The sequence below is a fragment of the Pyrus communis genome, chromosome 8 (genome assembly GCF_963583255.1).
Source record: "Pyrus communis chromosome 8, drPyrComm1.1, whole genome shotgun sequence".
Taxonomy (NCBI): domain Eukaryota; kingdom Viridiplantae; phylum Streptophyta; class Magnoliopsida; order Rosales; family Rosaceae; genus Pyrus; species Pyrus communis.
In genome coordinates, this window is record NC_084810.1 from 2,665,881 (window position 1) to 2,676,207 (window position 10,327).

The window sequence follows — 10,327 nt, forward strand, 5'->3', positions numbered from 1 at the left end:
CTAAGTGAAGAAGAGACTTTATAAATACCTAAAGAGAGGACAAAGTAGAAATTTCTCTGTGAGGGTTTAACAAGTAGAAATTTCAACTATTTTAAGGCTAAAAATTCATACAAATATAGCAGATTCAAAGTGAAATCATTGTTGCAGATGACTTTTACCATAATGGTGGAAAATAATCATGTATATGCATTCTAATACAGATTTGATCTTCATTGATTACTCTTCCCTTGATAACTAACATTTTAATCGACTATCGTTATGTTTGTGGAAAAAAGAAAAAAAAAAAAAAAAAAGTGAAATCATTGTTAACAACAAATTGATTCCTTATAAAAAGACGACATTCTGAACTGACCATCCTCTTTCTGGAAAGAAAAAAAAAGGGAGAACTACAGCATTCATGATTCATCATTATGTGAAACCTAGCTAACCTCAAAAGATTTTCTTTATTGTTAATTTATACAATATGATTAGAAAAATTTTAAGTGAAAAAATAAAACCAATATTTTATAGTGTCTTTTGACTCTTTTTGTTATATTGACGGTCTTCGGACTTTGAATCTAGTTGTTTCTATTCATCATCAAACTCACCTTCATCACTCAGGCTTACTTAATTAGTGACCTTAATATCTTGTAGTTTCATTTATGCATTGGCACATTGATTTTGTATTCTTAACTATAACGAAAGCCAGGTGCATGCGTTGCTTACGACTAATTTTGGAAATATTTTTGCTCATCATCTTAAAGTGATGATGATGCTCGTCACTCTAAAATGATGATGATGCTCATTATTTTAATGATTATCATTAGATAAGTTTGGTTTAATCCATCTACTACACCAATTTCAAAAAAAATAGTAATCTACTAACAGTAACTAATAGGATGGTGATGATCAACCACCACTTTAGGACGGTGAGAAAAATACACTCTCTAATTCCAACTAATCACACGTTACCACAGCAAAGATGAAGATGGATGGACTCGATAGGGGATCTGAAAAGTTGGTCCATAATTTAGTGCACAATAATTAATGGACACCTCATGGTGTGTGGGATCATTCACCATCTTAATTATTTACAAGCATTAAACATATTGCGATCTAAATCTTTAAACACCACCGAACATGTTTGGGTGGCACCATATGCTTCTAAGCAAGACTTGGAAGGAAAGGAAAAGGGAAAATTCTATGTATAATAATGTATTATTTTATATGTTATAATGTGATAGATGATAGTTGATATATCTCACTTATATTAATAAAACAACAAATAAATGTGTTATAGCATGAGTAGAACAATAACATCACGGTATACTGAAAAATTCTTAAAATAGATATATGTTAACCCATTATTATATATATGTCACAGCCACTTGTTGATCACTCATTCATACGTTTGTCAATAAAAAACTCAACTCAACATGTGAAAGACATTTTATGTGTTATCAGATATAATTGGGCACCCCACATAACTGATTCTTTGTTAAAATTAGTAACATCGATCAATTATATGTACATGGCTGCCTACTTGGTATCAATTATTTACTTATAAAATTGAAACGAGAGCATCAAACTTCACATCACCAAAGCAAAAGAATCCAAAGAAATCAACGGAGTAGGATTCTTTTCTGTGACATCCCACATCGCTCAGGGAAGTGATCCTTATATGTATATTCCCATCTCTACCTAGCACGAGGTCTTTTGGGAGCTCACTGGTTTCGGGTTCTATCGAAACTTTGAAGTTAAGCGAGTAGTGCGTGAGAGCATTCCCAAGATAGGTGACCCATCGGAAAGTTCTCGTATGAGTTCCCAGAAACAAAACTGTGAGGGCGTGGTCGGGGCCCAAAGCGGACAATATCATGCTACGGTGGAGTCGAGCCCGAGAAGTGGTCCCGCTCGGGTTGGGATGTGACAATTTGGTATCAGAACCTAACCCTGGTCGTGTGTGTGCCGACGAGGACGTCGGACCCTTAAGGGGGGTGGATTGTGACATCCCACATCGCCCAGGGGAGTGATCCTTATATGTATATTCCCATCTCTACCTAGCACGAGACCTTTTGGGAGCTCACTGGTTTCGGGTTCTATCGAAACTCTGAAGTTAAGCGAGTAGCGTAAACTCCGAAGTTAAGCGAGTCGCGTGCGAGAGCATTCCCAGGATGGGTGACCCATCGGGAAGTTCTCTTGTGAGTTCCCAGAAACAAAACCGTGAGGGCGTGGTCGGGGCCCAAAGCGGACAATATCATGCTACGGTGGAGTCGGACCCAGGAAGTGGTCCCGTCTGGGTCGGGATGTGACATTTTCCCTCTCCTTCCATCCTCTCCTATTTGAACGGTCATGGTTAAACTACGTCAACATCGTATATTAATTTTTTATAGAAAGAGAACGAAATAGAGAATGTAAGAGAAGGGGATGGAAAAAGATTGATAAAGGAGGGGAGAGAATCCTAGTCCGAAATCAACATTATTTTAATAATATTGTCAAAGAATGTATCCCTTCAAGTAAGCATTTGGGACAGTACCAGCTGACCACCCTTAATTATTTTTAAATTATTGTTGGTTTGGTGATCCTTCAGCCAAAGATATGTTATGCCGTACCTCGTATGGCCATATTCAATACATGCATAATGTTGCATTTTTGTGAGAATGTAAAAGTAAAAGAGTCTTAAATTAATAAAATGAAAAATCTTGCAAGGGCTTATAAGAGATTGTGCTACTTCCTATATTGCCAATTGGTTCTATGGTGGAATCTCAACTTTCTTCATGGTATTAGAGCCAAGTTTTCCCACGTGTGAAGTCCAATGACAACACGTGCTCCACGTCACTTGAGTTGTGTCGACGTGTTAGGCTAGAAAATTCGCCACACGTGAGGGAGCGTATTGAGAGTGAATTTGACATCGATGAGAGGAGGGACCTTGCATGTGCTTATAAATAGTTGGGTTATTCCCCATATTGCCAATTGGTTTTATATATGGTGGAACCTCAACTGCTTCATGGTATCAGAGCCAGATTGGCCCACGTGTGAAGCTCAATGGCCGCACATGCTTCACGTCACCCAATTCATGTTGTCCACTTGTTTGGCTTGAAAATTCGTCACACGTGAGGTGGCGTGTGAGAATGTAAAGGTAAAAGAGTCTCACATTGGTGAAAGGACAAACTTTGCAAGGGTTTTAAGAGATTGAGTCGCTCCCCATATTGCCTATTGGTTTTATGGAGGAACCTTAATTTCTTCATGGTATCAGATCTAGGTTGGCCCACGTGTGCAGCCCAACGGCCGCACGCGCTCCACGTCACCTAGTTCATGTTGCTCACGTGTTTGGCTTAAAAATTTGCCAGAGGGGGCTTGTGAGAATGTGAAGGTAAAAGAGTCCCACATAATTAGTGAAAGGAAAAACCTTACAAGAGCTTATAAGAGATTAAATTGCTCCATATTTTACCAATTGATTTTATGATAGAACCTTAACTTTCTTCAACATTTTGGCTTGCTTTGCAAACAAGCTAGATATACTTTAGACTCGACAATGAGATATTTGTTTAATGGTGAAATGTGAAGTTGTCCGTTGTTTAACATGGATGTTTCATCATTACATAATCCCCTATATCTCTTCATAATAGTCTATTTTTTGTCCATATGTTACGTAATGTGTTGTTAAACTGTTAATATAACTGACATATTCAAATAAAATTGACTTCATTTGATTATTGGTTACATAACACATGAGTTTTAATATACATACCATATAGTGTTACCAAGTTGTTCAAATTATCATCAATTTAAACCACATATTTCTTCGTATCGCCGGACTTCTCAAAAAAAAAAATGTTAATATATCAACATTAACATATGGTTTGATAAGAAAACATTTTTCTATTTGTTCATGTGCACATGATTGGCCAGTCCACAATGAAAGGTCGCTCGTGGTCATATGCCTATATAAAGTCCTACCTCTCTTGGGGGGAATCATATAGCAAATACACAAATCTTTAAGGGCCAATATCTCACTTCTTGAGCTTGGCTTTTCCTTAAAACTCTATTTTCTTCAATTGTTTTCTCCTTCAAGGGAATATAAATTTCTTCTGCAAAATGGGTTCTTCCGCCACACTGATCAGAAACTATGCAAGCATGAATGACGACAATGCATATGCTTTCGAAGTTCACGAAGGCATGGAAACAAACGGTGCCATTCTCATGTCGTTGCTAGAAGAATGACAGGAGGAAGATCGAGATGAGGAGAGATTAAACAGTGTGATCCAATCTCTAGAGGCAGAAATAATCAAAACAACTATGGACAGCAATGATTCGAGTAACACAGACTGAATGGATCACCATCGAAGATTTGGAAGATAGTAACTTGTGGAACATCGTAGGAGGCTTGGGCGGTCAGCATTGCTTACGATCGCCTTCATCAGATGATTGCAATCCGTAGGCGATCCGTTGAGATGGTTTGAAATGGATCAGGTGGCTTGCTCACCAAGTAATGACATGAATTGGTATGTGGATTCTTGTGAGTATGATCAGATGGATAATTGTCCAAAAGATCGTTGTGAATGGGTTCGTGATTATTCTCATGTTTATTGTAATGGAGTTGGCATAGAAGAGGAGCATGTGTACAGCTCTATATGGCAGGAAACAGCATATGATTCAATTACGTATGACTAAGCTAAAGAGATTTTTTGCCCATATGTAAATTTTAATTTGAAAGCCTTACAGATTTTTCGATTCAGATATATCATATATGTATCTGCATAATCTAATTTCCTCGAGATCTAAGAAGCAAATAGATTTATTTTTGCAAAAAACGCTTATGAACAGAAGTGCTTTAAACATAATCCTTCTGAACTCAGGAAGCTGAACTTCAAAACTCAAATCTCTAGAAACCTAAGGTTGCATATTGAAAAATTCAACTTGACAAGTCATCAAAGCCCTTTGGAACATTAGAAACTCCTTGTACAACTCGTTCTCTTCCGTAAACAGAAGACCTGTATAAATTGTCAACTTGTTCAAAACTTTACCATATTTCAACAAATACTTTGCCAATCCAATCTCAGCACGTCATCCCATGAATCCCCTAATGGAGATGGTCTTGAGGTGTGACCGCACGCAACAGGGTGGCTTATATAAGCCTATCGGATTATGGTCTGAATCGTCTTCATCGCATTTGGTTCTCTGAAAACCATTTAAACAAATGTATGAAACGAGAATCTTTAAAAGCTGCATTTGGCAGCATGTAGGATAAGTGTACACAGATATTACTTACATCTTCTAAGACAATATCTTCCAGATTACTTGAGCCCTGGAGAAACGTAGCTAACACTTCCCAGTATGGGTCATCACGAAAAACCAGCTTCAATGGCCGCAAATTAGGATAAGAGGGGACAACCAAGCCCTTCGTGAAAGTTAAACAAGTATATAAATTCAATATATGCTTGTCCGTATATAACATTAGAATCATACATTACCAAATTTGCTCATATTATATGCAGTTTGAGGAATTTAATTTTTGGGATTCATGTAGCACGTAAAATAAATCAAACTCATTCAACCACACAAAATAATCTATTCTTCACTGCTTAGATAGGGCTTTCAATCAGTACTTAAGTACAATGAAAGTAAAAGAATCAAGAGAATTGTTAAGAACGGAAATGAGGCGATGAGGAGGATGTCAGCCTTTGAATCTTCTTAAATTTGATATACTAATTCTTAGTTAGTATATCAAGGAAATCGAAAAGGCTTCCTTATTCGCTTTTGTTTTTGAGAATGAAAGATGAAAATCTTCCTACATAACTTCCATTTTATTTTCTTTCATTCGTTTATTTCAAAACCTATTTACAATTTTTCATCTGTTAATGTGTCCAGCCACCTTTGGTTCCCCCGTAAGCGTAACCCACCTTTATCATCAACCCGTCCAACTCTTTGTCATCCATCCCATTTCTCAAACCTAGTATCTTATCTACCAAACATAGTGTAAAAGAACAAGAGTGAGGCTATGCTTACCTTGAAAAGACATGCCCAATCAAGAAACAAATACTTGACAGTGCAAATTCCCTTCAAAAACTTGAAGTAGGGTTTAGGACCGATGTAGGAAGACCTTCCTTCATTTATAATACTGGCCTTGACTAGGAATTTTGCATTCTCCACGTAATACGTTAAACCATGATCTTGCTTGAGATAAACGCTTTCAAGATTAGGGGCATCGATAACAAAGTTGCATTCAGACAAAAAACAATGAAAGGACTCGCTGATTCTTAATCTCTTCGGTTTAGGCAAAGAAATGGAATACACTTGTACATAGCTCTTATTGTCATGTCTAAGATTATTCCCATCTATAGTCAAGTCTTCAAGGTCAGGGCAGTAAGATAAACACTTCTCTATTGTTAACTGCTTTAGCTATGTTACGGTCGAATCGGACCTTATCATACGTATCAGCCACTCAGGTACTGGTTTCCTTCTGTGTATGCTCTGTCATACCACCACCACTCGTTTCACTGCTACGGATGCTCGAGTCTTAGCTTTGGAAGCTTCAGTGGGAAGGATACCACCGACTATCCAAGCCTCGCTCTCCGATCGACACCAAACTGGCGGTGTGTTTTGAGCAGTTCCGGCCCGAACTATCTTATGATGATGGGGGAGATTCTTCCTTAGAACCAGCACATGCTCATCCTCTGATAGTTACTAATGATGCCAAACTTTGCGAGATCTATGATGGCGGTGTTAACAACATTGTAGAAGATGAAGAATTGGTACAGAAGAAGAGGAAGATGAAAGAGAGAAACAAGAGAGACTATATTGATTGATTGGAGAAAATGTATACAATTGAACTTAAGAAAATGATAGCTACACAATTCCTTATATAGCCATATATCCGAATTACAATAATACCCTTCTAACTATACTAACGAACTCCACTATTGAAATAGTGCCATGTGGCATTTCTGTTATTACTAAACATTTATGTTATTATGCAGAGGTCATTTTCCTCGTCACCAATGGCAACATCAAATTGATTTTCCTCAATTCGTTGATGGTGACAATCCATTAGCCTTGATCTACAAGGCGGAGTAATTTTTTGCTTATTACAATACCGCCGAGCATCAAAAGGTTGTTACAGTGTCATTTCACCTTGATGGTGAGGCCTTGAAATGTTTGAGATGGATGGATCGACTTCAATCCACTCTAGGTGGAAAGATTTCACCAAGGCTTTCTCTAGGGAGTTTGAGCCATCTAAATTTGAGGACAATGCTGAAGCATTGTTCAAATTGCGCCAAATAGGTATTCTCATGTATTTTTAAGGACTATATCACTGAGTTTCGTAAATTAGCAAATCGTACTAGTAATGTAAGCTCTATTTTGCTTAAGAGTTGTTTTCTGGGTGGTTTGAAGCGTAATTATGTGAAGTTGTTGAGGCCTTCCAATGTTCATGAGGCTACAGCTATTGCTGTACAAATTGATACAAAATTGTCCGAGCTTAAGCCTATTCCTCAAAAGTTAACAACAGTAGCAAAACCTCAACTCTTGGCCTTACCTAATGTTCCAGTCTCTAGGGCTAGGCAGGGTGTACTACCATTAAAAAACATTGGTTCCTGCTGAAGTGCAATGCAAGAAAGAAAAAAGGGAATGCTGGTTCTATGATGAAAAATGGGCTAGGGGACATAGGTGTAACGACAATCAGTTGCTAATGTTGGAAGTGGTATCGAATAAAGAAGATGAGGGTAAAATTGAAGAGGAATTGCAGGTTAAGATGCATCAAATGACAATCAGTGAATGTGCTTTCTAGGACACTAATGCCAATCCAAAAGTGCAAACTAAGGAGGTGGATGGTCTAGTTAGGAATCAACCTGTGAGGATTCTACTTGATTTAGGTAGCGCTCATAATTTAATTGATTTTAGACTGATCAAAAAATTAGGGTGGCAGTTGCACAATACTAAACCATTTGAGGTAATGATTGCTGATGGAGGCAAGGTTAGGAGCCAAGCCTGTTGTTGTTGGCAGTCCCAGGTAGGGAAAGTCAACAAGGGTGGCTTTAAATATGATTACTCTACTCTAACTAATACAAAGGTCTTTTATGGAAAAACCTTATACCTGACGGATTGGGCATGTAGTAAAGTTGAGGACAATATCAGTGTCGTTAGAGTGGAGCCCCCCGGACCGTCGATCTAAAAAAATTCCAACAGTTGTAAGAGTACTCCCATGAGGGTCAGGAGATATTAGGGTCGGGCAACATTACTGTGATGTAGACCTTACTCTCTTCCTCTGGGAGGCCGTGATGTGATACTAGGAATACAATGGCTCTGTTCAGTAAGTCCAGTGCTTTGGGAGACTCCAACTTCTAGAAGAATTTTCAGCAGCTGCTGTTATTAGTATTTTTTGTGTGTCAATATATTAGTTGCACAGAAAGAACAGTGTAAAAATCCTTTTGGTGGTTACTGGCATGGCCAACCAGGTGTAGATTCAACCAACCACGAACATGCCCGCCATAGGCATCAGCGATGGTCTTTTGATATCTTACGGCAATGAAAAAGTCTGTAGAAACTTGGTTCTCTTAAAGTTTGCTTTTTGACCTTCAAATTATAGACATGCATAGTTGTTTACATTATTTCATGCCTTTACATTTCTTAACCCTGCAACTTTTGATAGCTTTTTAGGTACGTATGGGTGCTTCTTGTCTTGTTTTCTGTTTGATTAGCCAGCCTTCCTGTTGTTGGAAGACAACTAATTCTAAAGATAGAAACAATGCTATGACTGATGACTTTCATCATTAATATTATATTAATAAATTTGTAAAGAAATTGAAGCACTCACACTTTACAATTTAAAATAAAAATATGTACTACTTTTGGTAGATGCTTAATGAACAGAGTAATTTAGAACATGATTTTCATTTGAATAACGAATCTACCCTTAAATATGATTCTTTTTCCTACTATAGTAGCCTTCTTGAGATGATTGCATATGAGTAACCCTAGACACTAGCGGAGTTGGGTGTGCAAAACGTGCAATGGCATAGGCCCGAATTTATGAGAGCCTTAAAAAAATTTCATCCTCATGTATATTACATATGAATATAAGTATTTTAATAAAAAGTTTTTGATTAAAAGAAAAATCATAATCATATGATGAATACAAACGTATTTCTGTATCTCTCTTGCAGTCGTGCTCCCTTTTTCATGGATGAGTCCTAAATCTTAATTTCATGGCAATTGGAGATTATGCAATTCATAAGAGTGAGATACTGATTTCGATTAAGTTTGAAAGTTGAATGATGAATTATGTATGAATATACTGTCAAAACAATTATTATTTTCAATTAGGAGGACCTTTTTATTAAATTTGCACAGAGCCCATAAAATGTCACAGACGACTCTAATGCTAGAAGACTGATTTGAGGAGAGATTTTTCAGTGTGACTAAAACACGGGGTGATGCATCACGTGTCATTATACCAATGGTAGAATATATGTGCTAAAAAGTTAATAACTTAAAAAATATATTAGCTAACCATAATGGAATGCTACAATTGAAAATATGCACATACTTATACTAGTTGATGTAAATCCCATATCTTGTTAGTGGGTACATATATATTATTGGGCCTTTGTGTGGTTTGTATGTATATTCAAAAGATTGTGGATGAAAATAATGGTAAAACTCTTTACATAGTGTAGTAGATTCTTCTTTTTAAATTATAAGGAGGAAGATTTAAATTTTAGTGCAGAAAATACAACATACTACTCTAATTAATTTAGCTAAACTAATTATGTCTGTATTACTCCTAATATTAAAAACACAACACATGAACATTTGCTCATCTCGGTCCAAATTTGAGATGTAGAAGCCCTTTCAATCATGATTACTAAAATACTAGACATGACATTAGAGTACGTGTGTCATTGGAAACTTTCTGAAACAAAATTAGGGAGCTAGTCGCATCCAACTTTTATATCTTCCTACCTAACAAAATTTTAGAATTCTCCCTCCTCAGTCATTTATTCTTTCAAGTAAACCCTCATCAAATAAACTTAAATTTACGTTCTCTTTTCCTCTTCTCACTTCTCATCCACCCGATCTATCGTGAAAGCAAGTTCACCTCATTAATACAATAATAACCCGTCAATTGGGCGAATAAGGCAATGAGTGCCATCTCCATCACACTTTGGCTATTATGTAAAATTTTAGTATTTATCTAATAAACATTCAATAGATTTTTCATTTTTCTCTGATGTAGAAGGTTTTTTTTAATATACGTACGTAATGTCTAAGATACAAGAATATACGAATTGGGCTTGGATTCGTTCACTCGTGGGAGAAACGCGCAATCATTTCACAACCCCATTGGCTC